Here is a 25,975-nt window from a genome sequence, read left to right as displayed (position 1 = left end):
GGCACCAACCCATTCGGCCACGGCAGCCGCCTGAGGAAAAATTACAAAACACAAATTTTGTTTGGTATAATGCGCTTATGGCTAATAGCATTATGCTAAATTATTACACAATAAATAACATAGGGTGGGCCATGTAAAATTTGCTTTTTGAATCGGCTATAAAAAAAAAACTAATCATTATTTTTTCAAACTTTTTTTATTTTGTCATTTATGAATGAAAAATAATATCGTTCAAATGACTGCCACGTCTGGCTTTACAGTAGGCCATTCGATCAACCCAATTTTTAAGCACATTTTCGATTGTTTGGGCTCCAATTTCATGAATGGCAACTTCGATTTCGTGCTTTAAAGCATCAATCGTCTCTGGATGGTTCGCATAGCATTTGTCCTTAACGGCTCCCCACAAAAAATGGTCCAACGGGCTTAAATCACAGCTCCGAGGCGGCCAATTGATATCGGAATTTCGGCTGATTATTCGGTTATCAAAAATGGTAGCCAAAAGTTCGAGTGTAACTTTGGCAGTGTGACAAGTTGCACCGTACCGTTGAAACCAAATTTCGTCCATGTCATCCTCTTCAATTTTTGAAAACAAAAACTCGTTGAGCATGTCATGGTAACGCTCGTCATTTACTGTAACCGCGGCTCCTCGCTCATTTTCGAAAAAAAATGGCCCGATGATGCCGCCAGACCAAAAACCGCACCAAACAGTGACTCGTTGTGGATGCATTTGCTTCTCTACAGTAACGTGTGGATTTTCTGAACCCCAAATCCGACAATTTTGCTTATTGACGTAGCCGCCAATGTGAAAATGAGCTTCATCAGAAAAGATGATTTTTCGGTAAAAATGCTCATCTTCGGTCAAACGATTTTCTGCCCATTGAGCGAACCGAAAACGCATTGGATAGTCATTAGGCTTCAGTTCTTGCACCAATTGATCTTTGTAAGCCTTCATACCGAGGTCTTTATGCAAAATTCTCCTCAAAGTGCGTGAGATGTTCAATTCTTGAGAACGATGACGAGTTGCGGTTGTTGGATGTTCACGCACATTTTCGGCTACAGCAGCAATGTTTTCGGGTGTACGCACTATAGGAGCACGTTCATGTGTTGTTTTATCCATTAACGATCCACTTTCACGAACACGTTTAACAAATTGATCCACAAACTGTCTTGTTGGCAAATCTTTTTTTTGGAATGTTTTTTTTCCAAATTTCTCACAGTTTGAGTAGAAGACTCACCACTTTGGAAATAGGTTTTCAATATTTCCCAATTTTGTTCTAACGTATATCGTCCCATTTCGTAAATGTCAAACCTTTAAGTAAATTACGAACACATTTGACATGCCATTTGTATTACCATTCTCAAAAAAATAGGTGGTTCAAAAAGCAAACGATATATGTACTTCAATATATGTAATATATAGCATTGTAAAGCTTGGCAGGCAATGGCAAACCTCCGAGTGTATTTCTGCCATGAAAAAGCTCCTCATAAAAATATCTGCCGTTCGGAGTCGGCTTGAAACTGTAGGTCCCTCCATTTGTGGAACAACATCAAGACGCACACCACAAATAGGAGGAGGAGCTCGGCCAAACACCTAACAGAAGTGTACGCGCCAATTATATATATATATATAAAGCTTGTTATATTTATATATTTTTATTTATATTTATATATCTATTATATAAGCCCAAGAGTATCGAATCTGGCACATTAAAGTCAATTAACTCAATAAGGAACGAGCAGTCGGTTTTAACCGAAATGATGCCGAGAAGAAATTAAAAATTCAGAAGAGATCGTCTGTTATTTAATGATAAAAGCGAATTAATTAAATTGCGTTCAATTAGTTTACGCTAAATCGATAAAAAAAAGTAATAACCAATAGGATAATGGGTGAAGTGGGTTAGGTTATGTTAGGTTGGTATGGTTATCCAAGGAGTGAGCACACACGACGAAAAATGGATTGGCCTTTGTGATACCATTATAAAGGAGGAGAGGTGAAAGAGAAAGACCGATGGGATGCAGGGAGAGGTGGTGCTGGGATGGTGAAGTGGATGTGAACATAAAAATTAATTGATTTACTGGCTGCCTAAAGTCATAATAAAAGCGATTAATGTATGCCTACTTGAGCATTTGACAAAAAAATGCGTATTTCTAGTCGTCATTTTTAATAAACTAGTGCGCAGAAATTTGGTTTTAAATTACATTCACCGTGACTTAAACATCGATACAGTTGCCCAAGCAATCCAAGCCGCGAGTCGAAGGCACATAAGCAGACTTCTAACGCACACAAATCCGACAATGAGGGAGCTTCCTGCCGAAGAAAAATTCAATAAGATGAGACTAAAATGAAAAACACCAATTGACCTTTTGTACTGTAATAATAAGAAATATATGTATGTACTTATATAGCTTAGCACAGTAAATATTTAAGAAATGAATTACATATTTCTTAGGGATCCTGAAGAGCAATGGCCTTAATATCTGTAAAATAAATTAATTATTGTGGTACAGACAGGTGTAATATTTTTTGGAAGCAATAAAAAAAATTTAAGTCTGATAATAAATATTGACTATAAGTGAGTTACATTTTTTTTGTTCGTGTCATCCATTTAGGCACAATAACCCGATATATTGCGACATTAACCAAGCCGTGTCCTTCCTTTAAATATACCAATAAATTCTAATATTGTTTCAGTTGTTTTTCTAATAAATAATTTTTTGTTTAACCTAGCCTATATTGGGATTTTTACTAACCCGAGTACTTTCAATTTCAAATAAGCTGAAAATGTTGCTCGGCAACCATATTTTCCCGGTCCTTTTGTTTCTCTTTTCTTCAACGTCATTTCACTTTTTGCCAAATCTACGACCATAACGCGAACGATACACCTATATTAATTTTTCCCAATTGTTGTTGAGTTTTCATTTCAAACGTTTTTTTGATTTAATTTATTTTAGCGATTGTTAAAAAGTTTGAGAATATTAAACAGTTTTAATCTGTATTTGAAGTGAAGCAGACAATATAATAGCGGAATAAAGGGAAGTGAAAAACGTATTTGTATAAAAAATACGAACGCAAAACTCGAAAAGTGAAAAGTACCCGCCTTTACCTACTCTACGTCATTCGCTCGTTGCTGCAATTGAAGCGACTCGTCATCCAACGTCTTTTTGTGCGTTTTTATCTTTCTCTTTAAAGTGTTGTTCGCCGCTCGTTCATTTACGCTGTACGGAGACTATCGGAATTTCTTGGATTGTCAACTTTTTATCTAAATAAATTAGTTTATCAACGGATTTAATTGTGAAACTTAAGTGCTTCCCAAAGCAGGTAAGTTTATTGTGTAATGCAATTTGAAAAAAGTAAATAGAATAAGTTGATATGTATTCAAGTTCGAGAGGCAGATGTGCTTGTGAAGTTTGTAGTGGCGACAGTAGCCGGTAAATTGAATCGTCATTGTGCTTTTGAAGCTGAATTCCCTACTGTAGCAGCCTCACAAGCTGCATGAGTCATTGGGCTGGACGCGGAAGGCAAGAAAAGTGCAAATATGTAGAGGGTTTGCGGTCTTTGAATGCAAGTTAACAGTTTGGGGCACGCTGAACAAGTTGTATATTTGATTAGTTCGACGTTAGCTAAATAATTGTGCAATGTTATTAAGACCGTTGTCGTCCCAAACCGGCTCGATAACCTAACCTCACTTAGTTTTCTGTGTTTTACTTAGTATTAGGGACGTCCTGAAGTGTTATTGTTATTCGTATACATATAAATTGTAGGTAATTTTCTAAGTAATTTTCACAATTATGTGCGCCAAGGATTTGTTATTAGGGTGATTATAGAGCTTATGAGGCACATGGTATGGATTGATCGATGCTTATTGCCCCAGAATTAAAATTTTGAAGGAGCGAAACAGTTTTGTCCTCCGTTCAAAAGTTATTAACAACAACACAAATAATTTCGCTCTTTTCGAACACTAAACACTCGACAGTAAATACAGGGGGCAAACCAAACTTTCTGTTGTCAAAATATCGCGTTGCATTATGCATAGATATATAAAGCTGTACTTTTTTATGAATAAAGCTGAGTAAAAACAAAAGACTTAAGCAACAAACTAGAATGTATTTGTGCTTTTTAATACTTACGAATAAGTTTCAATGTTAGTCCATATAGTTTCTAGTTGAATTGCAGTCGTATCCTGTTCCAGCAACAATATCAGCTCGATTTCAATAGAATTATCGATAACCGATTATCATTCTTTCACTTGGATAACATAATCTTAGAGTTCTAAAATATGAATCAAATAATTCTAACCTTGCATCCCTCACACTTTCATAGTTGATTAAAGTGGCATGCGAAATTACAATTCAGATTGTTTTATTTATAGGAAATAGAAGTTATATACTGATGAATAGTGAATCAATGGTTTGTTCTGTTAGTCCGAGTCTTCCTATTCGTGCTTAAAATCCATGTACATTCACAACATGAGTAACGGCTATTCGAAACGCGGATAAGAGCTCAATCAGCAGCTATAAAATTTGAATGTATCAAATTACTACCGCAAATATTAAGGGGGAAGTCTACTGTGACAAGGGAAAAAACAGGCTTATTTTCCGGATTTTATTTCTAACAAAATATTGCTCGTACATAAAATCTATTTAAACTCTTATCTTTATTATATATTTAAGTTTTTGAAAAAAAAATTTTAAGTCAAAATATTCAAAATGGCCGCTGTGGCACTTCTGCAAGCGCAGGTCCGCTTTTCTTAGGTGCCTAAACGGTGTACATGAAATCTTACGTTTCGGTGATCTAAAACAAAAAAACAAAATATTGTTATCATATACATAGTATTGACTCTCGTCTGACGTAGGATTATGTCGATAAAAAATTTTGGCGTTGAAAAAAAAATTCTTGAATTTTTTTTCTTTTTTTTTGCCTAAAATTGATGTTACTATTGTTTATAACAATTTAACAAATAACGATATCAAAAAAATCCTATGTCAGACGAGAGACACTATTACAGAGAATATATAATTAAATTTTTAAGCTGATTCATTTATCAGAACTCGAGATATCGTGTACACCGTATACAAAAACTTAGTTTCGAGAAAAATGCGTTTAAAGTTTCAGTATAGCAGGTACGCGCTTTGGAGCGCTTCGGGAAAAGGTCGAAATTTCAACGAAGAAAAATTTAGCCAGCTGTAACACATATTGTACCTTATTTAAGAGGGTTCAAAGTATTTTTTAAGCTAATAAAAAAAAAATCGATTTTTTGAAAAATTCACAGTAGACTTCCCCCTTAATGATGGAGAAAAATATTCTCATGGTTAATTTTTCCGCTCCCTATTGTATTAGAATCATTGAGAGAGCTTCGTTTTGGTAGAGTTCTTAATTTTGTTCTTGTGTTAACCGACTAATTCCCTTTTTTACTTCTAACCAGTTTTTCAGATATAAGTTTTCTGGCTTTTATACGCGGTTCTTTTCCGCTATTTTCTTTTTCATCATTGCTTATTTTATTGCACACACACTTGTGCTAAGTATTTACGTCCTTAGGCACATACATCAAATGTATGTAGGTATATGTATGTATTCATGCAACGTTAAAATCTTGTTTTTTGCGTTTACATGCCCACTTTGTTACTTAATTTTTTCCCTTTTCTCCCATATATTGCACCACTTTTTTATTATGTTGTGGTCTTCAATTTACGCGAGGCTCAGTTCTGCTCTTGTAGCGAATCGCAACGGTCTGAAGTTTTTATTCAAGTCGTTTTATATTGACTGATTTTACTGTTGCTTGGTGTTGAACTCTTCTTCGGTCACAGTTTCTTCATTAGGCGGCTGTAATTTCTCATTCCAATGTGAGAAAATATTTTCTATCGAGTTAGTGGAAATCAAAAAAACGAAGACCTACGTCCTGAAAGATGTAAAGGGATTTGCATACAACATATTGCGAAAATCTCGGTTTTATTTTAACAAGTTCACTCAGTGACAATAGATTTTTGTTTTAATATATTTGAGCATCAACCTCACTTGTGCTGAAGCGACGCTATTGTGCAGCTGGACTGAGGTTGAGAGTTTGGCACTTAACCAAGTTTCCAGCTAATGCGATGACCTTGCATCCTTTTTAGTTCTAGTTTTATAGGGGTGCCAATGAAATCTCGCTGCATCATCGTCAATTCGACGAGCTTCTTTTTTCTTTGTTATCACTGCAACATCACCTACTTTATATGTAATTATGCTGATGTGAGATGGATATACGAAATTTTTTTTTTTTTTTTCATTGAATGGTTTTATATGATATATATTGGCCATTTATATTCGAAACAGGGTATTTGGCCATTTATATTCGAATAAGGGTATGTGCCAATTATTGATTTCGAAGATCAACTTAGAACATGTTTTAAATCACGTTAACGCCATTTTAAACTTGGAACGCCTTTTTTTAAAGAAAAAACTTCTTTTAAGTTGACTATAACGGATTTGCAATAATGTTTATCGAAAAATACAGTTTTAAATGCTAAACCCTGTCTCTAACTTGTCTAAAATTACGAGCCAAAAAATTTACACTTTGAACAAATTTCGGTTAGGATATTAGATCTTAGGGTTGCCCATTATGGAGCAATCGCTTTTAATTTTATGATAAAAACTAGCTGGTCTCCTTGACTTCGTGGCTATCTACATAAACAATATATTTCCTTTAAAGAAGAAATGAACATTAAAATAAAGTATGATATTTCTTAAAATGGTTCCCTTTTGGTGAAATTTTGAAAACTTTTGTGCAAAATTTCCAACTTTGCGTTTGAGGTTTTTTTTTCGTAGTACGAACTACACATATTTTTGTAGTGGTGTGTTTATGATTTTGCTACGGGGTGTACTTTCGTTTTCTTTAAAGCATCCCCTTCAATGTAAATTTAAGTTCTTGTTAAGGGCTGAATGTTGCTGTGTAGGTTTTCAATGCGTTTATACTTGGAATCCAAGTCAAGCCAAAAAACGAAAAGTAATGAAAGAATACAGGTAATTAATTTTAGAAAAGACAGCAACTTAGCTATTTGTAGTGTGTGAGAACATAAGATAGTTGAATAAGTAAATTTTGGGTGCGGTAAAAAGTTCTCTACGTTTTTTCGTGCTATTTCGATGGTGGGATTTTTTATACCGACTCAGTTGTTGTTGTGGATAATATTTAGTTTCTGGTATGCAATTCTGCGATTATGGCGTCTATAAACAAATTTTTTGGTCACCTGGTCCAACTCTTCGTCTTAGTTAGTAGCACTGAGGAATATATTGAATTTTGTATGTTTTCTACGTTTTTCTTGGAACATTGTACAACACAGCTGACTTCGCCAAATTCAAAAATGTCAAAAACAAAAAATGATTTTAATCGTAGAGTAAACTTTCAATTCGCTAATGAATATGATGCCCGATCCAATTCTATATTACGAGATATATTTTTTTATGAGGCGGTTTTTCATGGCAGAAATACACTCGGAGGTTTGCCATTTCCTGTCGATGGGCGACCACTATTAGAAAACACGGTTTCTATTATTTTTGGCCGAAAGGTAGACACGCACCAACCCATTCGGCCGCCTCAAATGATATTACAAAACAGAAAATTTGTTGCAATGGATTTTTTTCTTACTATAATCTGGTAGGTAGTTTCTTGGCATTTATTTTTTTATGTCGATTGCGGTTACCAGTTACGTGGTCCATTCGATTGGTCAAATTTTCACTACTTTCGCCAATAATTCGGATTTGGATTCAATTCTTGCACGAACTGTATTTTATGGAAACGTAAGCCAAAATCCTTACGCAAAATTTTCCATGCAGCCGTCAAGTCCTGTTGAGAACGGCAGCGAATCGACATTTCGGCGTCTGCTTCAACACTTCGCGAACAGATTTTTTTTTCAAAGTAAATTTCCGCTATTTGGAAGCGCTTGTTCTGCCGTTAAACGATTCATGATGACTTGTCAAATTTTCCTGAACAGAAATGCCAACACAGTTTGCCATTCTCAGCTTGTTGTTATTGTAGCAGCATAAACATTCCCCATACATGTACGGGGAATGCTGCTGAAGTGACAGTCCTTGGCCGGATATAAATCCGGGTTGTTTTGGTTGCGTAGAACCGACTGTCGTGGGAACGAATTTCCTTTCTCAGCTGTCAAATCATAGTTATGATGCTGTTTAAAAAACCCCCGATGTAGTTATCCCTTACACCCTTTTTGGGTTTGGCCGAGCAGTTGCTCTTATTTGTTCTTGATGTTTTCCTACAGTTTTATACAGAAGATTTTTTACGTGGTATAGGCTCACTGAAAACATCTAGCGGAAAATGCTCAGAATTGTTTACTTCACCAGGCGAGCAGCTTATTTTCTCTGCATATGTATTTGTAAGTTCTACAATGAAAAAAATATACATGTAATAATAACAACTAAAAAATTCATTCAAAATATTCTCGAATACCGGTATACAATGTACATAGGTATGTATGTATAGAAATATGTAAATACGTACATTTTGGTTCGAGCGTAAGTTGCCCACCTGTAGGACGGAGATGTCTCGTTGACGTTAGTTGGCTTACCATTCATTTGGCTGCTCTGCTGTTCACCATTTTTTAATTTTCTCGATTCCGTCGCTTCTACTTGGATTATTTGTTTTTCTCACATATACACACACATACATAAATGTAATAAGATTTGTTTCCTATTTACTTTTGGCCTATTGGCGAGTCAAACAAATGAATTGCTGTTTGGTGACTTTCGGTGGAGGAGCCCAAAACTGATTTTCCACTGTGTTTACGTTTCTGAGATAAAATCTGTGATGAAATAAATGAAAACTATTGTTTTGCAGCTTTTATATATTGTTGTTGTTGTTGTAGCAGCTTAGTAATATATTTATTGTTGTTACTGTTGCTTGTGGAAATTTGGCCAAGAGAAGTGCAACACTATTTTTTATTAATATACATTTTTAATATTTTTTTTTTACTTTTTGCTTATTTTATTTGTGCAATATTCCATCCTTACTACTGTCGTCCACCGGTGTATATAGTTTTGCTACTTTTAGTGCTTTGGTCAATTAACACATTTATTGATTGTTGTACCAAAGTTCTGACCGGCTTTGGTCAGTGTGATGCGCATATTTCTTCTACTCCCATTCCTCCTATTCTCCGTACCAAAAATTTTAAAAACCTGTTTTACACGAATTCATTTTTGTTGTTCTATTTCGGTCGTCTGATGCTGCTATTTTGCTGGGTATGTATCTTTAGAGCTTTTTGGGTGGCTCCACTCATGATTTGTTGTGTTGTTGTTTTTACCTTTTGAATTGTGCCTTTATGCTTGTGTGCGTCGGTTGGTATTTGCAAATGCAGGTAGAAACTAATTTCGATTATTGATATTTGCTGAATTCAAAACTAACACAAACGCAATTCACATCTTCAACACTTACATACCGAAATATGTTTTCTCAGAAAACTTCAATTAATAGCTGTTAGATATTTGACAAAATAATTTTTTCTCCAGCATATGACATCATGCGACATGTATGCATGTATGACTTATGTTGTTGTTTTTTTTTTTGTGTTTTGCAATTACTCACTGCATTTTCAGTCACACAATTTCACATACACACATGCAAATGTGCAAATCATGCATACAAATACTTGTCATGTGTGTGTGTGAAGAAATGATTGAAGTTCATTACGAGCCGGCTAGAAGTGTATTCGAGCCCACCTGTTAAACCTTAAGCATTTTCTTTTCATTTTAATAAAGGGTGTCCCAAAAGGAGCTTTCATATTAATGAAAAAAGTCAACTACATTTTTTAACTTGTGGGTATTTTTCGTAGAACACCACAGAAAATCGTCGGTTACTCTACTTTTTGGCGCGCATCTTGATGTCGTTTTGCAAATGCCTAAATAAAAGGTCTTTCAAAAGTGACGCCAAGATCATTAGTGAAAAATCCCTAGACGGTTTCTAACTGTTTTTGTTATGTCAAATTCGACATTTGTCAAGTAGGCAGATGTACTATTTTACGCGTTAGAACAACGCGTTATAATTATTAAAATTTATAAAAAAGGTCGGTCATTAAGAACAACATTACAAATCGTGATTTTTTTGATAGAAATAATGGTCCGTATGAGTCGACAATTCAAAAGTTGGTGAAATAATTTCAAGAACTGACGCTGTCGAGGATAGAAAAAGTACTAGCAGACCAAAAACTGGAAATTCTATTGAGAATATTGCTGCTGTAGTATAAAGTGTTGGTCAACAAGCTCCATCAACTATATTTTGACGTTCTCAACAATTAGGCACTCATGAATTGACTTTTTGGCAAATTTTTACCTGTAGATGTGCTCATGGAGAACATTTAAATAATGTAATTTTTCCCAAATAATTGGTAAGAGCCCTATTTTGAATAAAAATAGTAAGACCTGAAGAATCTAAATTCTTATAAATTTTAGTTAAAACAACTTCTAGGTGGATCTTTCGAAAGACTTTAATATTGTCTATTATTAATGATTGTGAATATCCACCCTTTCATAACGTAAGTCCATATTTATCAAATGGAAGATCACCATAATGTTTTTTTTTATGTTTTCCGCTTTATGTCTTGATATGATGTGATCTACTAACTTAGAAGAAAATTCTTTACAAAAATAGTGCTGATGTATTACCGAAAACCAAAAAATAAACGCCCTAAGTTTTGTGTCACTCCTTCTATGTTAAGATCATTGATTAACCACATTGTTGTGAAAAGCTTCGCACCTCCCATCTCCTCACAATATTTGGCTAAACTAGTACTTTATTTCCTCAAATGTGCGGGACATTAAATTTTCGTAATTAATTAACATTTTTATAAATGAAATATAAAGCTTACGTACTGTATTCGTAAAATTTTTTGATTAGTTTTAGTGGCCTCTAAATGTAATTTAGCGTATAAATTTCATTACTTATGTAAATAAAAGAGTGTGACTTGCGACACACAGAAATGAATTATCTTGCTTAAACACCCTTTATAACTGCTCTTTTGTTCTCTTCTCATGCATACATTCATTCGCTTACATGCGATATTTGGGAAAGAGAGACGAATTGCTTAATATACATAAATAACCAATGAAACACTAAGGTTTCTGAATTATGAAACAAAAAAAAGAGACAAAATACGATTCCTATGTTATTAGTGCAATGCAAGTGGGGTCAAGGTCAAACAACTCATTGCATAGTTAATATCGCAAAGAAAACAACTTTGCGTTTTAAAAGGAAAATAAGAGAATAAATACTCTGTCTAGCGGCCTGTTGCATTCTCCCATATTTATTTCAGCTCAACATACACACTTAGAAAAAAAAAGATTCATCTAAAAGACTGCTTCGAAATATCCGTGCTTTATTCGTTCCTAGAATGGAGTCTGACAGTAATTTTTATATTAAACTAAAATGACGCTCAGTTGGACTTATTATAGAACTGTTCGAGCCGCTCTGCAACTAATCGCTTTAATGTCGAAAAATAGCTAAAAGTGTGCGTTAAGGTTGGTGTTAGTGCCGTACATTTATTAACATCGACGCGATCACCTGAGCACGTCAGTGCTGTTCTCAACATCTTTTGTACTACTAAAAACTTTCCACCACAGACAAAAAATGTATGTGTGTTAGTGCTATTACCTATACTTGCATACCTGTAGGTACCCTGCAGGGAAAATTTTAACTGATGAAACTTTTTCGGGTGTTGGACTAGCATGTTTTTGCCAACTTCAAACCAATTCGCTGCCTCGTATGCGAATAGTGACACTTGTCTTAATATAGCGGTGCCAAAGTTTTACGGACTTACTATGCTCCGCAGACTTTTGTTTTGCAGAGATTGAATGCACTTTTGGCTAGCGCATCTCCAAAATTGTATACCGTAAGTCCAAAACCGCGGCCGCCTTAGCGGAATGGCTTCGTGTGTGACTACCATTTGAAAGTACGTAGGTTCAAATCTATGTTCATAAAATACCAAAAGATAGAAAAAGTTTTTTTTCTAATAGCGGTCGCCCCTTGGCAGTGTAAATTCGCTAGAAGCGCACCTTCCCCTGTACTGGTTTATTTCCCTGCAGGGTGTTTAAAGCTTGCTTTTCGCTGCTTTAGCATTTCGGTTAAGGACAGATGAACGAACCGTCATACTACAAAAAAAATGCTAACAACCAACAGTCCGATAGCCAGCTCACGGACTCACGCTCTCATTTAACAGCTTGAATCTTGGATGGGTTGGGTTGCCAATAAACACACACACAAGTAGCCACTTGTGAGTTTGTAAGCTGCGAGTACGACTCAAAAGTAGCTGAGCAACTGCACATTGCTGTGGGGGAAGCGAACATTGCCGCTCCACTGTATGGTGGCTCATTGTTTACTCAGTTTATCGAGTAGTTGGCGCTCATTAAAGCGTTGGCGGCGGCAGCAGCTCCTCCGTCGATACGGTATTAACTTCCCCATGGCCATCTTTTGTACCGTTTTTGTTTTGTTTTTGTGTTTTTGTCAACGAATGTGTACAGGAGAGTATTGAGTTGCTTGTTGAATTGTTGCTCTCTGTTGGGAGCCCTCGCTTCTATTAGTTTTCCGAATCATCATCATTTTGCATTTGACTTTCGAATCGAGCAGTTTATTGTGCATTGAATTCGTGTTCACGTCCACGTTATTAGCGTTCGTCGCCGTTTATCCACACAGTGCAACAATTTTCTTACATTGGTGTGGCTTGTGCGTTTATTTTTTTGTTTTTAAATTTGTGTGAGTGTTTTATGTTTGGTTTTGTGTTTCTATAATTCCAACACTAGTTTAAGGCATTAACTGTGGTCCAAGATATTTGCACGAAATGTGGTTATAGCTTCCTTGTATGTCGCGGCTTATTTGGCAATTGTAAAAATTTGAATATTTTTTATGTCGTTATTTTGAATTTTTGCACTTTGCTTTGTGCGATTCTTTCGTCGAAAGTTGTCGTGTCGTGTCGTTGTAATCACTTGTTGAGAAAGTGAAAGAAGACCGGAAACAGCGAGAAGGGGCCGGTGCGGTTGACTGACTGACTGCCAGGTAAGTTGGCTGCTGAGCAAAAGCGCCTTGTGGTGCGGCGTCGTGAGTAGAGACAGCAACGCTACGTCACGTGGCATATACTCCGGGGAATAGCGCGCGCGATGCTTGGGTCTTTGAACTCATTTTTAATTTTTACACATTTATATTTTTTCATAATATTTTTCTTTACTCCTATTTGAATGGCGCTTATTTGCGAATTTACTAGTTTGTAAAAATCACATTTTTCGTCCAATACGCGCGTTGTGTGCTTAACCACATGCTAGCGGGATAACGGCAGCACGCCTCACTCTGGCTGATTTTTATTTATCTATTTTTTTTTCGAACCGGATTTCGTCGGATTATTACATAGTGTCGCTTTAGTGTCAGTGTTAGTTTGTATGTCTGCCTTGTTTGTAAGCAGATAATTCGTAGTGGTCACAATGCGCTAATTAGTTGTAAATATGCACTTCAATGCGCATCGAAAATCGCCAATCGCCAATTGCCATGCTCAACCGGAACTGGCATTTCTACGCAGCGCAGGAGAGAGCGAGTTAGCGCGTTGTTGAATTGAAAAACACGACGCAATGCGATTCGATGCGGTGCGGTTCGGTTGAGCGCAATGAATAGTGGGGGTGGTTGGGTGGCTTTTGCGTTACTAAAAAACAACAAAACCTTATTGGAAAAAATATTGCAGCAATGTGCCAAGAAAGTTTGAGAAAGCCTGAAAACTAAAAGTAGTGCTATAATTAATTATTATTTATAGTTTTTAAAATCGTAGCACATAACTGACATAAAAGTTGTACAAAAATAACGTTAAAAACATTTCTGTGATAAAAAAGAAAAACAAAAGAGAAAAAAATCAGCAAACTTGCAGTCACAGGCCATTTGAGCTGTAAGTTTTCTTTCAAGAAGTTCATAAATAGTCCATGCCACATCTTTGGTTTTGATTTAATTAATAAACAACTTAAACTAATTTTACTTTCTCTGTATTAAAATCGCTTTATCAGAACAAAAAAACTTCACATTTTAAAAAAACTACAATTTAAGTAACCCAAGGCGAGAATTTGAAAGCGCCGACGCCAAGGTTCCCATTGTTACGCCGCGTCGTGCCCAATATCTTATCTTGGTGTTCATAATGCTTGCGGAGCCAACAAGAAGGGGCGGCGTTGGTATGTAGCTATCTTAGCGATGTCGCAAAAATCGAAAAATAGCTTATGGCATAATACTTATGGCAACCATTTAACCGTCGTCGGCGCTCTGGAGTAGTTTAATAAATATAATAAATTTTCTCAGCTTTGTGACGAATCCGTTGGGTAGCTTTATTTTTTTTACAGAAAAAATATCACCGCAGCTTTATTGTATATAAGTTTACTTTTCGGCTTCTGTGCTTAGGCAAAACATCTATACATCTCAACGTATCTATGTAGGTATGTACATATGTGTGTATGTATATGTTTTGCGTGTCGACTGTGTTTTTTAATTTTTTTCCGAAAAGTATTTTGATTGCGACACGCCAGCAGTAACTTCCCTTTACGATATGATAATGACTTATTTATGTTTGATTGCGCACACGGAGCATTTAACGAAGAAGTCACGTATTGTGTTTCAGCTTAATTGAAAATTTACTAGGTTTTGAATATGACCGGTCTAGCGAGAAATGTAGAGAAAATAAAAAAATGTCTCAGAAATGTGCAATTTTTTTCATTTTAAACTGACTGGCCAATGAACGTTTTCAAGTATTCTACTTGAAGGTAAGAGTTCCATTTAAGATATACTTTGATTTGTGAAGTAAATAACAAAATCTAATCCGTGTGTCCGCAAAGTGTATTATGTAATTTATTGTGGAGGACTTTTTAATAAACTGAAATAATCCATCCTTAAACTGAAATAAAAGCACCAAGGTACTAGATAGGTACGTAGGCAGGGGGAAATGGCAGTCGGTCTTTAAACCAAATCACTTAGACCGTTGCCGATCCACAGTAGAAGCTTACCCGCCGCTTCTCGTTAAACTAGTTTGTTTTAAGCGCAACCCCATTGATCTGGCTGAGGCTTACATCACTAAGGTAATTAACAACTGTGAGCCATAATAGGTTTAGAAATCTCACCTCGATAAACTGAGAATGCTCAGGGCATTCTCACAGGCCTCACAGACTGCACAATCATATTCGGGATTTGATCTACTGACTCTCGTCGTTTCTGCGACCAATCCCAGGATACTCTCATGCACCTTCTTGAACGCAGCGATATAGCGCGGAAAAGGTTGAGACATCTCGGTCCTTTGTTATTCGCTATCTTAAGTTGAATAAGGGAACTGTGTCTGGATGAGGTATTGTGATGAGTAGAGGGCATAAAAGACCACGAGGTGGAAGTGCAAATCTCCAATACATCTAAATCTAAGTCTAATGAGTCAAATTATCTAAACCTAGTGAAATGCCACGCAAGACAGTAGCAAAGAAGATGATGTCTGACAGACTCTTCCTCCTCATCTTCATTCTTGCCTCTTTTGCAATAATCGGAATTAGGTACGTACAATCTTTGAGCATGTCGACCAACGAGACAGTGGCCTGTGATCAAAGCAACTAACATAGAGACCTTTTCCCTTGACTGACCAAGGTACTAAGATGTGTTAATTTGTATATTGCTTGAGAGTTGAGAGTTGAGTTCACGACAAAAAAAAAAATTAAATAAAAAATATAATTTTTTTTTTAATTTTAATGTTTTTTTTTTAATTTTATTGTTATTTTTTTTTAATTTCATTATTTTTGTTTTTAATTTCATTATTTTTTTTTAATTTATCATTATTTTTTTTAATTAATTATTTTTTTTTTTAATTTTTTTTAATTTTATTATTTTTCTTATTTATTTTATTATATTATTGTTTTTGTAATTGTACTATTTTTTAAATTTTAATATTAGTTTTTTTTTTAATTTTATTATTATTATTTTTGTTTCTTATTTTATTATTATTTTTTTAATTTAATATATTATTTTTTTTTATTTTTTATTATTTTTTTAATTTTATTATTTTTCTTATTTATTTTATTATTATTTTTTTAATTTTATTATTTTTCTTATTTATTTAATTATTTTTTTTTTAATTTTATTATTGTTTTTTTAATTGTACTATTTTTGTTAATTTTAATATTAGTTTTTTTTTATTTTATTATTATTTTAATTTTTTATTTTATTAATATTGTTTTTTTACTTTTTTGTTTTTTTTTTTTTAGTTTTATTATTATTTTTTTTTTAAGTTTATTATTATTTTTTTATTTTATTATTTTTTTTTTTAATTTTATTATTATTTTTGTTTCTTATTTTATTATTATTTTTTAAATTTTATTATTATTATTATTTTTTTTAATAATATTTGTATTTATTACGTAAGTTTTTTTTTTAATTTATTTTTTTTGTTAATTGTATTATTATTATTTTTTTTAATTTATTGTTCACTGGTCGTTCGCATCCATAAGAGATACACGTAAAATTCAGAAATTCAGGAAGTTTGACTTTCTTATTTTTCATTTACTTAATGAATACGAACGATGTAAATACGTTAACCTCTGTTACGAATTTTTCTGATTTGTCAAATATTTCTGGAAGAAAAATCAACGTGACAGTTCAATGATAGGACAACTGTCGTTTTCACGGTAGTCGCTTTTACCTTATCGGAACCATCCTGTTTTATAAGCGTCCACGAACTCTCACTCCTTGCAAGTATGGGAAATGTTTATGCTGCTACAGCAACAACAACAAAAACAGCTGTATTGAAACCCCACTTAATTGACAAGTGCCCTCATGGTTATTGTTCCAAATATGAAAGGTCAAAATTAATTTTATTGAACTTAGGTTTCTTTGTTTTACTTATTTATTTATTCTATTTATTTAGAACGATTGAGCGGAGAAAATAGACCTCAATAAAATGAATTCAATTAGAATGTTCAATCACTTCAGTTCAAACGCCAATTAAATCAGCAAGATTTTCCTTGAAGACAATTAACGAAAAGTTTCAGAGTTAAAGACAATTAAGGAAAAGTTCCACCTTGGTAAACCCAGTGTTTATAAATAATGAATTTTACTTTCTCTTAGATAACTATTTATATCTTGGAAATGTTGGTTTTGCTTCAGTTGACTGCTGTAGACTAGAATATCTGCCGAGTTCTTACAAAAAACGCTCATTTTCTATTTATGCTTTATCGTCGATTGCTTCTATTTATGACCTTAATCCTACCGCAAATGTTTATTATTTCATTTGCCGTGCATACTACGAGTAATGTATTCATTTACATATTCATATACAATTACCCTGTAGGGAAATCTCTGCTACAGAAATGTTACGTTTGCAGTGAAACGGCGTTTGTTATCACTAAGGCAAGGGCCAAATTTGCGCTAAATATCAAATTTCAATGCTTTACAAAATTAAAAAATTTATTATAATGAAATTTAATATATATTGAGAATTATTTTCATCACTTTTTCCACTCATATTCCCCCAAGCGAGGAATGGGCGGGGTACAACATTTGGAGACAGGCAATGGCAAACCTGTTTAGGGATGGCTCGAAGCTGGATGGAAGAGTTGATGGGCGAGTATTCTGCGAGGAGCTTCCCTTCAAGCTCAAATGTAGGCTTCCTGACCACTGTAGTGTTTTCTAAACGGAGGTAGCCGCAATTAAAGAAGCAGTGGGTGGGTTGTTTACTTCTGTACTTGTCGTAAAGGACGTAAATATCTACTCCGACAGCCAAGCGGAAATTGGGATTGTTGCTTGTGCACCCGAACACTTCGATATTAGGCTCATTTGGGTTCCCGGGCTGCTGGTGAGTTGGCTAGACAGGAGATTCTGGAGATGGTTTCATCACAAAACGAGAGAATTGGCGATCCCTTGAGAACTTGTGGTCTATTCCTGGAAAGATAGGCCTCGCGTCAACTTAGCGAATGCTGGGTGAGTGCGTAAACGTGCAAAGTCGCGAGATCTTTCTTGCCACGGGTAGATCGGGAGTGCTCGAAGGAATTTCTAAAGCTAACAAAACCGCGGCTTCGAATTTGCTAGGTATGCTTACCTGACATTGTCCGCTAGGCGCCCATGCGGGGAGACTGGGTATTGCTGCAAGTCCTTTTTGCAGAAGTTGTCTGGAGGACGTGGTGGAATCATCTCAGCACCTTCTCTCAGCTGCTCTGCTCTCGTCGGGCAAAGATTTAGACATCTGGGATTTCACTTTTTCGCTACACTTGGGGATATTGCGGGTGAATTTCATCAGTAGCTTGAAGCGGTTAACACGAATTGTAATTAGCCACTGTTGGTCGTCACCATTAATCTAAGGCCGCCCTTAAAAATGGAAATTATACCACATCTTTTCCGATAAGTAAAATCATGCATTTATCGCAAAATTTACCGAAATATGCTTTAACAAATGAGGCTGCTTGTCTTACTCGTTTAGGTAAAAAATTGCAGTTCTATTTAAAAAAATGCTTAATAAAAAGTTCGCACTTGCATAAGTGCTCTGTACTAGAAATTTGTTCTCGAGTCCAGCTTTTCCCACCCAAGCACTTGCGTGTGCATGCGTGAGTGTATGAAGTAAGATTTCCTAATGCGGCGTCTTATATTTCTGACTTTGACTTTAAACCATACACCCATGTATACATACATACATATGCACATATGTCTCACGAGTGCAAACTCGCGAATGGTTATAAGTATATGAATTTGTTGAGATATGCACCCACCACAATCGCGCGGACAGTGCCATTGATATGCTCACATATCGCGTATCTCTGGCAGCGCCGCTATTTCCTGCTATCTTAAATTCATTGTTATCGTCGCAATGGCTTTACTCGTTGCTGTTGTTGTTGCTGATGTTGCTTTGTTGCTACATTATAACTGCCTTTATTTATAACGTCAACAGCGCTACCATTAAAATGACTGCTACCACTACCAATACAGCAAAAAAGCAACACATGGAGACTTGGAATCGGCGCAAGCCCGACGTCTCTGAATTTAGTATATAAAATTTTATCATTCAGTCAGCGGAAAACTTGCTTACGTGTATGATAGACGCTTGCTCGATCGCTTAACTCGCTTAGTCGCTCATTGTTTGGTCGAAGTGGTTTTTTTTCGCTTGGTTATTTTTCGGTTTTGTGGTGCTTGTAAATTTCACCTTTCCTCGGCTTACAACGGCTTAAAACTGTAAACACACGGATCGAGAACAAATTCTCGAACCCTTTTGTGGTTGGTAGAACTTAAAAAACAACAAATAATAATTAAGTCATTTTCATAGTGCACACAATTGTGCTTATGTGATTCAAAGCTCATAAAATTAATACACTTTTATTATATAAATCTTTTGCTTTGCAAGAAGAGTGTCACCATCGTCTGTGGAAATGAAGCTACAATGTTAACGAAATACAAAAGTTGTAGTGTTTTCTTTGTATCACTTTGTGCACACATACGTTTACACGTACATATGTGCATGCTTATGCGCATAACTATTGCAGTGAGGAGGTCCATTGAGATCTCAAGTTGCAATAAATTCCAAATGAACTCATAACAAAATTGTTCTAGAAGTTATATTTTAATTGGCTTTGGTTTTAAACTTTAATGGTCACATTCTGATGGGCCCTAATGTTCTTTCTATATCACATTGTGGTCCTATCGAATGCCAACTTCGCAATCCATCATTATTTCTATATTTAGCGGAATATTCATTGAAAAACGCGAAAACTGGAAAAACTATTGATTGATTAAATTTTTCGTCTTGTCTGTGGAGAAAATTCGCAAGCAGATTAATGAGCTCGGGGAATAAAAAATCATGTTTATTGTATTAATCTTCAAAGAACGTTAGAGAATTTTATTTGAAATAGACGATGTAAGGGCGCAAGGGCGGTGCCCTATAGTGATGTATCCTTTTCGGTTAAATATCATAAAAAATTATTATAAATAATTTTACAAATGTCATTTTTTGAAGTGTTTGCTGCTCGCCAAGCAATGCCAAACCTCCGAGTGTATTTCTGCCAAGAAAAAGCTGCTCTCATGCATATCAGTCGTTTAACCTTTTTTATACTATACATAGTCTCGTTTAGGCTTATAAATTTCTCCAACACCACTCTAGTTTGTTGATCGCTTCCGAATAATAAGATTTGTATAATTCGGAAACATAGCCATTCGTTTCTGCATGCACCTCCTTGTTTGAATAAAATCTTTTTACATAGCTTTTTCTTCAAAATTGGAGAACAAACAGTTGTCTGAGAGAGCCAAGTCTGGAGCATACGGGTATGTGCAACGAGTTGGAACCCTATTATTGGAATTAATTTTGCGACCACAGCTGCTGAGGTGTGAGGTGGTGCGTTGTCGCCATGGAAAAGGAATATCACTTGACTTCCTTGATTCAAACGATAGCCAAACACAGAGAAATACACCGATCTGGCTGAAACTTGGTGTGTGTTCTTCCAAGAGATGCTACTAACTAAACACAACCTCGATACGCACCAGTAGTGCCATCTCTCTAGCTTTTCAAACGACCGTCGTACATTTTATAAACTTGTTCTTAATTTTTTGCTCAACACTGTTGGTTCTGAAATAGCCTACTTTCAAGAAATCTAGACGAGCAAGAAAAACCACCTTTGTAATCAACAACAAAAAGTCTGACGACAACAATGACAGCTTAAAATAAGAATATAATAGAAGTTTTTCAGCTGAAACTCCACAAAGTTAGCATTTACTGCATTGAACTACAGTAGTCCCTGCAGAGCTTCCCACATGTGAGTAAATGCATACATATGTATTAACATTCATGTGCCTGCGCATGTCAGAGGCCGCTGTCAAAAAAATTTTTCACGTCTTACGAGTTGCAACTTTAGCAACAACTTCACAAAATCTTGGGCCTACTGGTTTTCACTCTTTCTTATTTCCATTGGTATTATGTCTTCTTTACTTGTTCTACATGTGCACATACACACATACATACATACAAGACGTATAAGTTCCTAATTCGCTGCGTAAACGGCCGGCTTTTCGTTCGCCTTGCGCCAACTACATTGCCACCAAACTGCTTAGATGTGAACTCAACAGAATAGAGTCGATGCGAGTAGTAACAGTTTGCCCTAACCGTAAATGACTAGAATTGGAACATTGGGGGTATTCAGCTTGGTTAAAATTATTTGATTCAATTTTAATAATAAAAATATTCCAGCAACTTAGCCTCAAAAATATATTTTATAAATTAATTCTAAGTTTCTCTTTGGTTGTAAGAGCTCAAATAATAAATTCATTCAATTCGATTTAGATTTATTGGAAGTTTGCACTTCGACCTCATGGTCTTTTGTGCCCTCTACTCATCTAAATTGATAAAATAGTATCTAGCGATGAATTCCGATTTTTGGCAAGTGTTAATGTTGTTGTAGTAGCACCAAACTTTCTCCGGTTAAAAGGCAGAGTCGTTCCGCTTACGTAGATTCGGGATCCACAGAACCAGGGGAACGAAGCCTTAATCTAATAAGTGCTGGTTCGATATAATAATATTTAGGTTGATAACTAAAGTATTTCTCATTTTTCATAGCATTCTCGATAAAAAGGGCTTGGCAAAAAGTGTGTTTCTCAATTCGAGAAAAAGCCAGTTAACAACTCCAATATACAGATTATCCAGTTAGATTAGGTTAGGCTAGGTTTAGCAGCCGCATCGAACATAGAGACAGCGATGCCACTTAGACCACGAAATGGGTCCGTTGTGAGCTGCAGGGGTTGGGCTACATTTCCCTTTCCATATTGAGCCATCCTGAGCTTTTGACAAAGCGTAAAAGTTGTTGATACCTAAAGTAGATTATCCATATTAATTAAGAAGTAGGATCTTAGATATCGGTTCCTGCTTCTGGCTAGAGCCGGACATGTGATAAAAAGGTGTTGAATTGTTTCCAACTCCTCCTCATTCCTGGAGCTACGACAGAAATCATGCATGTAAACGCCTAATCTCCTTGCATGGTTTCCTATGAGACAATGTCCTGTGAGGGCCCCTACTAAGGTCCCAATCAATTTTATAATATTCTTGGACAGACGTAGATTTAGCCTTGGCCATGTTTGCCTAGCAATTTCACAGGTATTGACACTAATCCATCTTTGATTTACAGAACTGATTGGTGCGTCTCCTTAATGAGAAGTGTACAAGTTGCGAGCGGTACCCCATAAAATTACTTATGTTTGGCATACAGATACCATCTCTTGCATGTTGCTCAACCCAACAGTTCCCTAGTATTATATAATATATATTAAGAGATCGGCGACAATGTAAGACACTCCTTCATGTTATTTGGAATGTGTCCAGGGCCCGTAGGGCAGCTTGGCTGTCTGATAGAATGCAGATATCTGTTGATATTCTGTTTATCTCTAACCATTTAAGGCTTCATGAATAGCGTTTCTTTCTGCTTGAAAAACACTACAGTGATCCGTTAGTTTAAAGGATTCACTGAGAGAAAGCTCTTCGCAATATAACCCTGATCCTACACTACACCGGTGTCTATTTTAGATCCGTCCGTGTAGATCTTAGCGGGTGCGTTGGGTGATGGATTTTCTTCAAGCCATTCCAGTCTTGAAGGAATTTTCATTAAGAAATTCCTTTCGAAGCAGAGAATGGGAGGAGTGTATCCATATAGGAGTCTAGGATGGCTGAATGTTCATGTGACAGTCTTCCATTATGAGCTCGCTCTGAGCCTTAAAGCGGAACAGGCCGCTGAGTATTTGCAGAAGAGATCTAGGGGTGGTAGATGTAATAAGATATCCAAAGCCATGGATGGCGCGGTTTTCATGACGCCGCATATCCAGTTTGTATCAACATAATAAATCGAAACACCAAAAATAGATACAATTTGTTTTGGACTTTGCTCTTTAAAAGCAATTCAGTCAATAATGGAGTGCTAAATTTAGTAGGAGTACTAAATTTGTTGCGTAAAACCCGTATAGTACTACTAAATTTAGTAGTTGTACTAAATAAATCAGTTGCAAGATGTTGTAAGTTTCCCCAAGCACTCTTCTCGATATGTCAGTATCATTAACACATTGTGTGCGGGACACGTAAAAATACGTTTTTCGCAAACTGTGGGTAGAGCGCGGGTTACGTAGTTATACGTTTTTATAGATGGGTGGTAGAATAAGGGAAATAAAGATATACGGGTTATTAATTATTTGTTGGTTAAAATTTTCTTTTTTTCGAGTAAACGACCGCATCTTCACAGTATACAGAAAGTAGCTTTATTTATTATAATAACGATAGAGAATACATTCTAAGATAAGAAAATAAAAGTTAAAAAAAGAAATCAGAGCCTTTTTAAATTTATACTAATTTTTAATAACAATAAAATTCGCGCACATTTTTCAATAAATTACCCGCTCCAGCCGTAATGCACTGGCACAAAACGCCCGACCACAATGTGTTAAGATAATCGATGTTGTGGGCAAAGTAAATAAAGACTACCCGTGACTACCTTTCGAAAGTGCATAGGTTCGAATCTCCGTGCATGAACATCAAATAATAAAAAAAAGTTGTTTGTAATACCCGTCGCCCCTCCGCAGGCAATGGCAAACCTCCGAGTGTATTTCTGCCATGAAAAAGCATAAAAACCACTCGCCGTTTGGGGTCGGCTTACAACTGTAGGTCACTCCATTTGTGTAATATTAAGACGTACTCCGCAAGCAGGAAGAAGAGCTCGGCAAAAAACCAAAGAGTGTACCTAAGTGTCCGCCCCTATTATTATTATTATTTTTAATAAATGTATGTAAATACAAATGTTCTTTGAAAGGGAATTATTTAATAGCTATAGTTGGGAATTTTTTAAATAGTATAATGGAAGGCTGGGTATGTGAAGGTATGCCGCACGATATTGAGCACCTATTCACATGCCCTCTCTAACCCACTCACCTAACACCTTTTTTTCTTGTAGACTCATCCTGTCGAAACGGCATCTTTCATGGGTCTGCCGTTAGATGAGATTTACGATGCCGACCGAAGACTTCCCCGCGCTTAGCAGAGCTTGGTCTACGACAACTGGCTGTTATTTATACATACCTATCTAAAAATTGTTTTTTCTTATTTATGCTAGCAATCAAATTCTTTCACTTTTTTCTAACACTTATTCGATTTTTAAACGCGTCGCTTGGCTGATTCCGAGTGGGAAAATTATTAAGGAATAAGTGGCACAACGCGAGATGTCGAGTTTACAAGCTAGATCTTTGTGAAAAGGCCCGTGTGAATCATACATTTATTGTGTGCATTAAAAACAATGCGGAATATGACAAGTGCGCTCCTTTTCATAATTTTTCACACTCGAAATAATCGATCAATAAATTTTTCAACTTTTGCTATTCTTCTCAAAACAAGTTTCCGTCTCCAAAAGTTATTGTTTACTTTTGCAGTGTTACAAGGTTTAGTTCAATAGTTTATAAACACCTCAACCACTTCGTTATAAACTTGTTTTCATTGTTGACAACGTTCAGAGGTGTGTGCATCCAGGAGCCAGTCGGCTCTTTTATTAACGTTTGCAGAAGAGCTTGGCATTTTTTGCAATAATTGTTTGGTTGACAACTGGTTTTATGCAATGCATTCGCCTTTCACTTGAACTTCCTTCAGTTATTTTGACCTACTAATTTCACTGGACATGTTTTACTGCTTTTTACCGATACCTGTTCACTCGCGTGTAATTGTCGTTAGCGAGTGAAGAACGGAGTTTAGCATCGAAGTGGTAGGCATTATTTTTATACATATATATTTTATTTATAAAGAACAAAATTATTTTGGTATTAGAATAATGAAACGCGAAAGAAGTGTATGAAATAGCCAATATACTGATTATCAGCTCGAAAAATGTGTGCACTAAAATATTTTGAAATATTTACTGGTGAATGGCCACCTTTGGTAGATACATTTTATGCCACTTTCTAGTTATCGGATTATGTCGTTAATACTGCGCAGGTTGTTGCCGGTTTATAATTCACCTGTACAAAAAGTTGTCTGAAGGAGTCAAATCAGTTGTTGCCATGACTCAGCCGCCGAAAATTCGCTTCAATAGAGTGGTGTTATTGTTGTTCTAAAAGTGTAAATTCTGCCCATAAATGTTTAGTAAAGTGGCAATCTTTGGTTGAATATATGTCCGGCTTGTTTCGGTAATGCAGAATCGCCTGCCGGGGGGGAACATAGAAGCAACTATCGTTTTTATCTAATCGAATGTCTCTTCGATCTTACTCGAGCGTCCGTTGCAGTTCAGTTGGAGGAGTTTGAAATTCCTCGGCATCAGAGTCGCGATGCAGGGTGTGAGGGAGTAATGTTGCTTGTGTGAGCTTCGAGGAACCGTAGATATTCTATTTGTGGTGCTGGATTGTTGCACCAACGCATTGCGCGAGGTAGAAGTCGTGGGGCTAAGACACGTGAACGATTTTCCTTGAGGTACGGTGTTCTAGACAGGGCTAGGCTATTGCGGAGGGAAAACCCCAAGACGTTCTTGTAACGTAAAACCGGCTGCCATGGCAATGGTTGGGTCCTCTCCCTCTGGAAACAGCACGTTTCGTGGCCCTACAAGTGAATGAGTTAGACGAAGACGACCGGTGACTATACCGCACTGACAGGATTTAGTAAGATGCTACAACTACAACAACAGCAACCACTCCCTATGTGTCTTAAGACCTAGCAGGTCTTAAAGTGGCACCATCCGTTGCACTGGTTGCCTCTAACCGATTTTGAGTTTGGGTGGAGCCGTCTTTGGCAAACGCAGCAGAAATAGACTTCGGGTCCAGTGTTAGGCTTAATACCAGCCCTGGGGAAGTATTAGCAGCAGTCTTGCTGCATGGAGCTGCTCCAGTGACGATAAACGAGGTGTGAGATTCGTCGCACTAAACAGGGCTGGATTACAAGGGTGCCAGCCCTTGGCCGGGAAAAACTCGAGTCATTCCAGTACGTAAAACCGGCTGTCTTGCTGGAACTATAATATTTAGCTTTG

The 25,975-nt window shown here is 36.2% G+C and overlaps 1 protein-coding gene and 1 long non-coding RNA gene across 5 annotated transcripts in view; one reads left to right on the top strand and one right to left on the bottom strand.

The window, feature by feature from the left end:
* Window positions 1-1,693: 1,693 nt before the first annotated feature.
* LOC128856962 (uncharacterized) lies at window positions 1,694-2,867 on the bottom strand. The gene is made up of 4 exons (XR_008453881.1): window positions 2,752-2,867; window positions 2,583-2,656; window positions 2,399-2,478; window positions 1,694-2,337 (listed from the first exon to the last, which is right to left on the bottom strand). It is a non-coding gene; the product is annotated as an uncharacterized LOC128856962 (long non-coding RNA).
* A 34-nt stretch (window positions 2,868-2,901) lies between these two features.
* Window positions 2,902-25,975, top strand: part of LOC128856960 (moesin/ezrin/radixin homolog 1) — a 97,075-nt gene continuing 74,001 nt past the window's right edge. The window contains exon 1 of one of the 4 annotated variants that reach the window (XM_054092439.1): window positions 2,902-3,319. The gene's annotated coding sequence lies outside the window, so the exon portion shown is untranslated. Of the gene's footprint in view, window positions 3,320-12,734; window positions 13,029-19,048; window positions 19,230-25,975 lie in introns of those variants that run through there. The other 3 variants (XM_054092436.1, XM_054092437.1, XM_054092438.1) reach the window with 3 other exon arrangements.

This window comes from Anastrepha ludens, chromosome 3 (assembly GCF_028408465.1).
Source record: "Anastrepha ludens isolate Willacy chromosome 3, idAnaLude1.1, whole genome shotgun sequence".
NCBI lineage: Eukaryota > Metazoa > Arthropoda > Insecta > Diptera > Tephritidae > Anastrepha > Anastrepha ludens.
The sequence above is the reverse complement of the archived record's forward strand: the minus strand, read 5'-3'. Positions and strand labels throughout refer to the sequence as shown.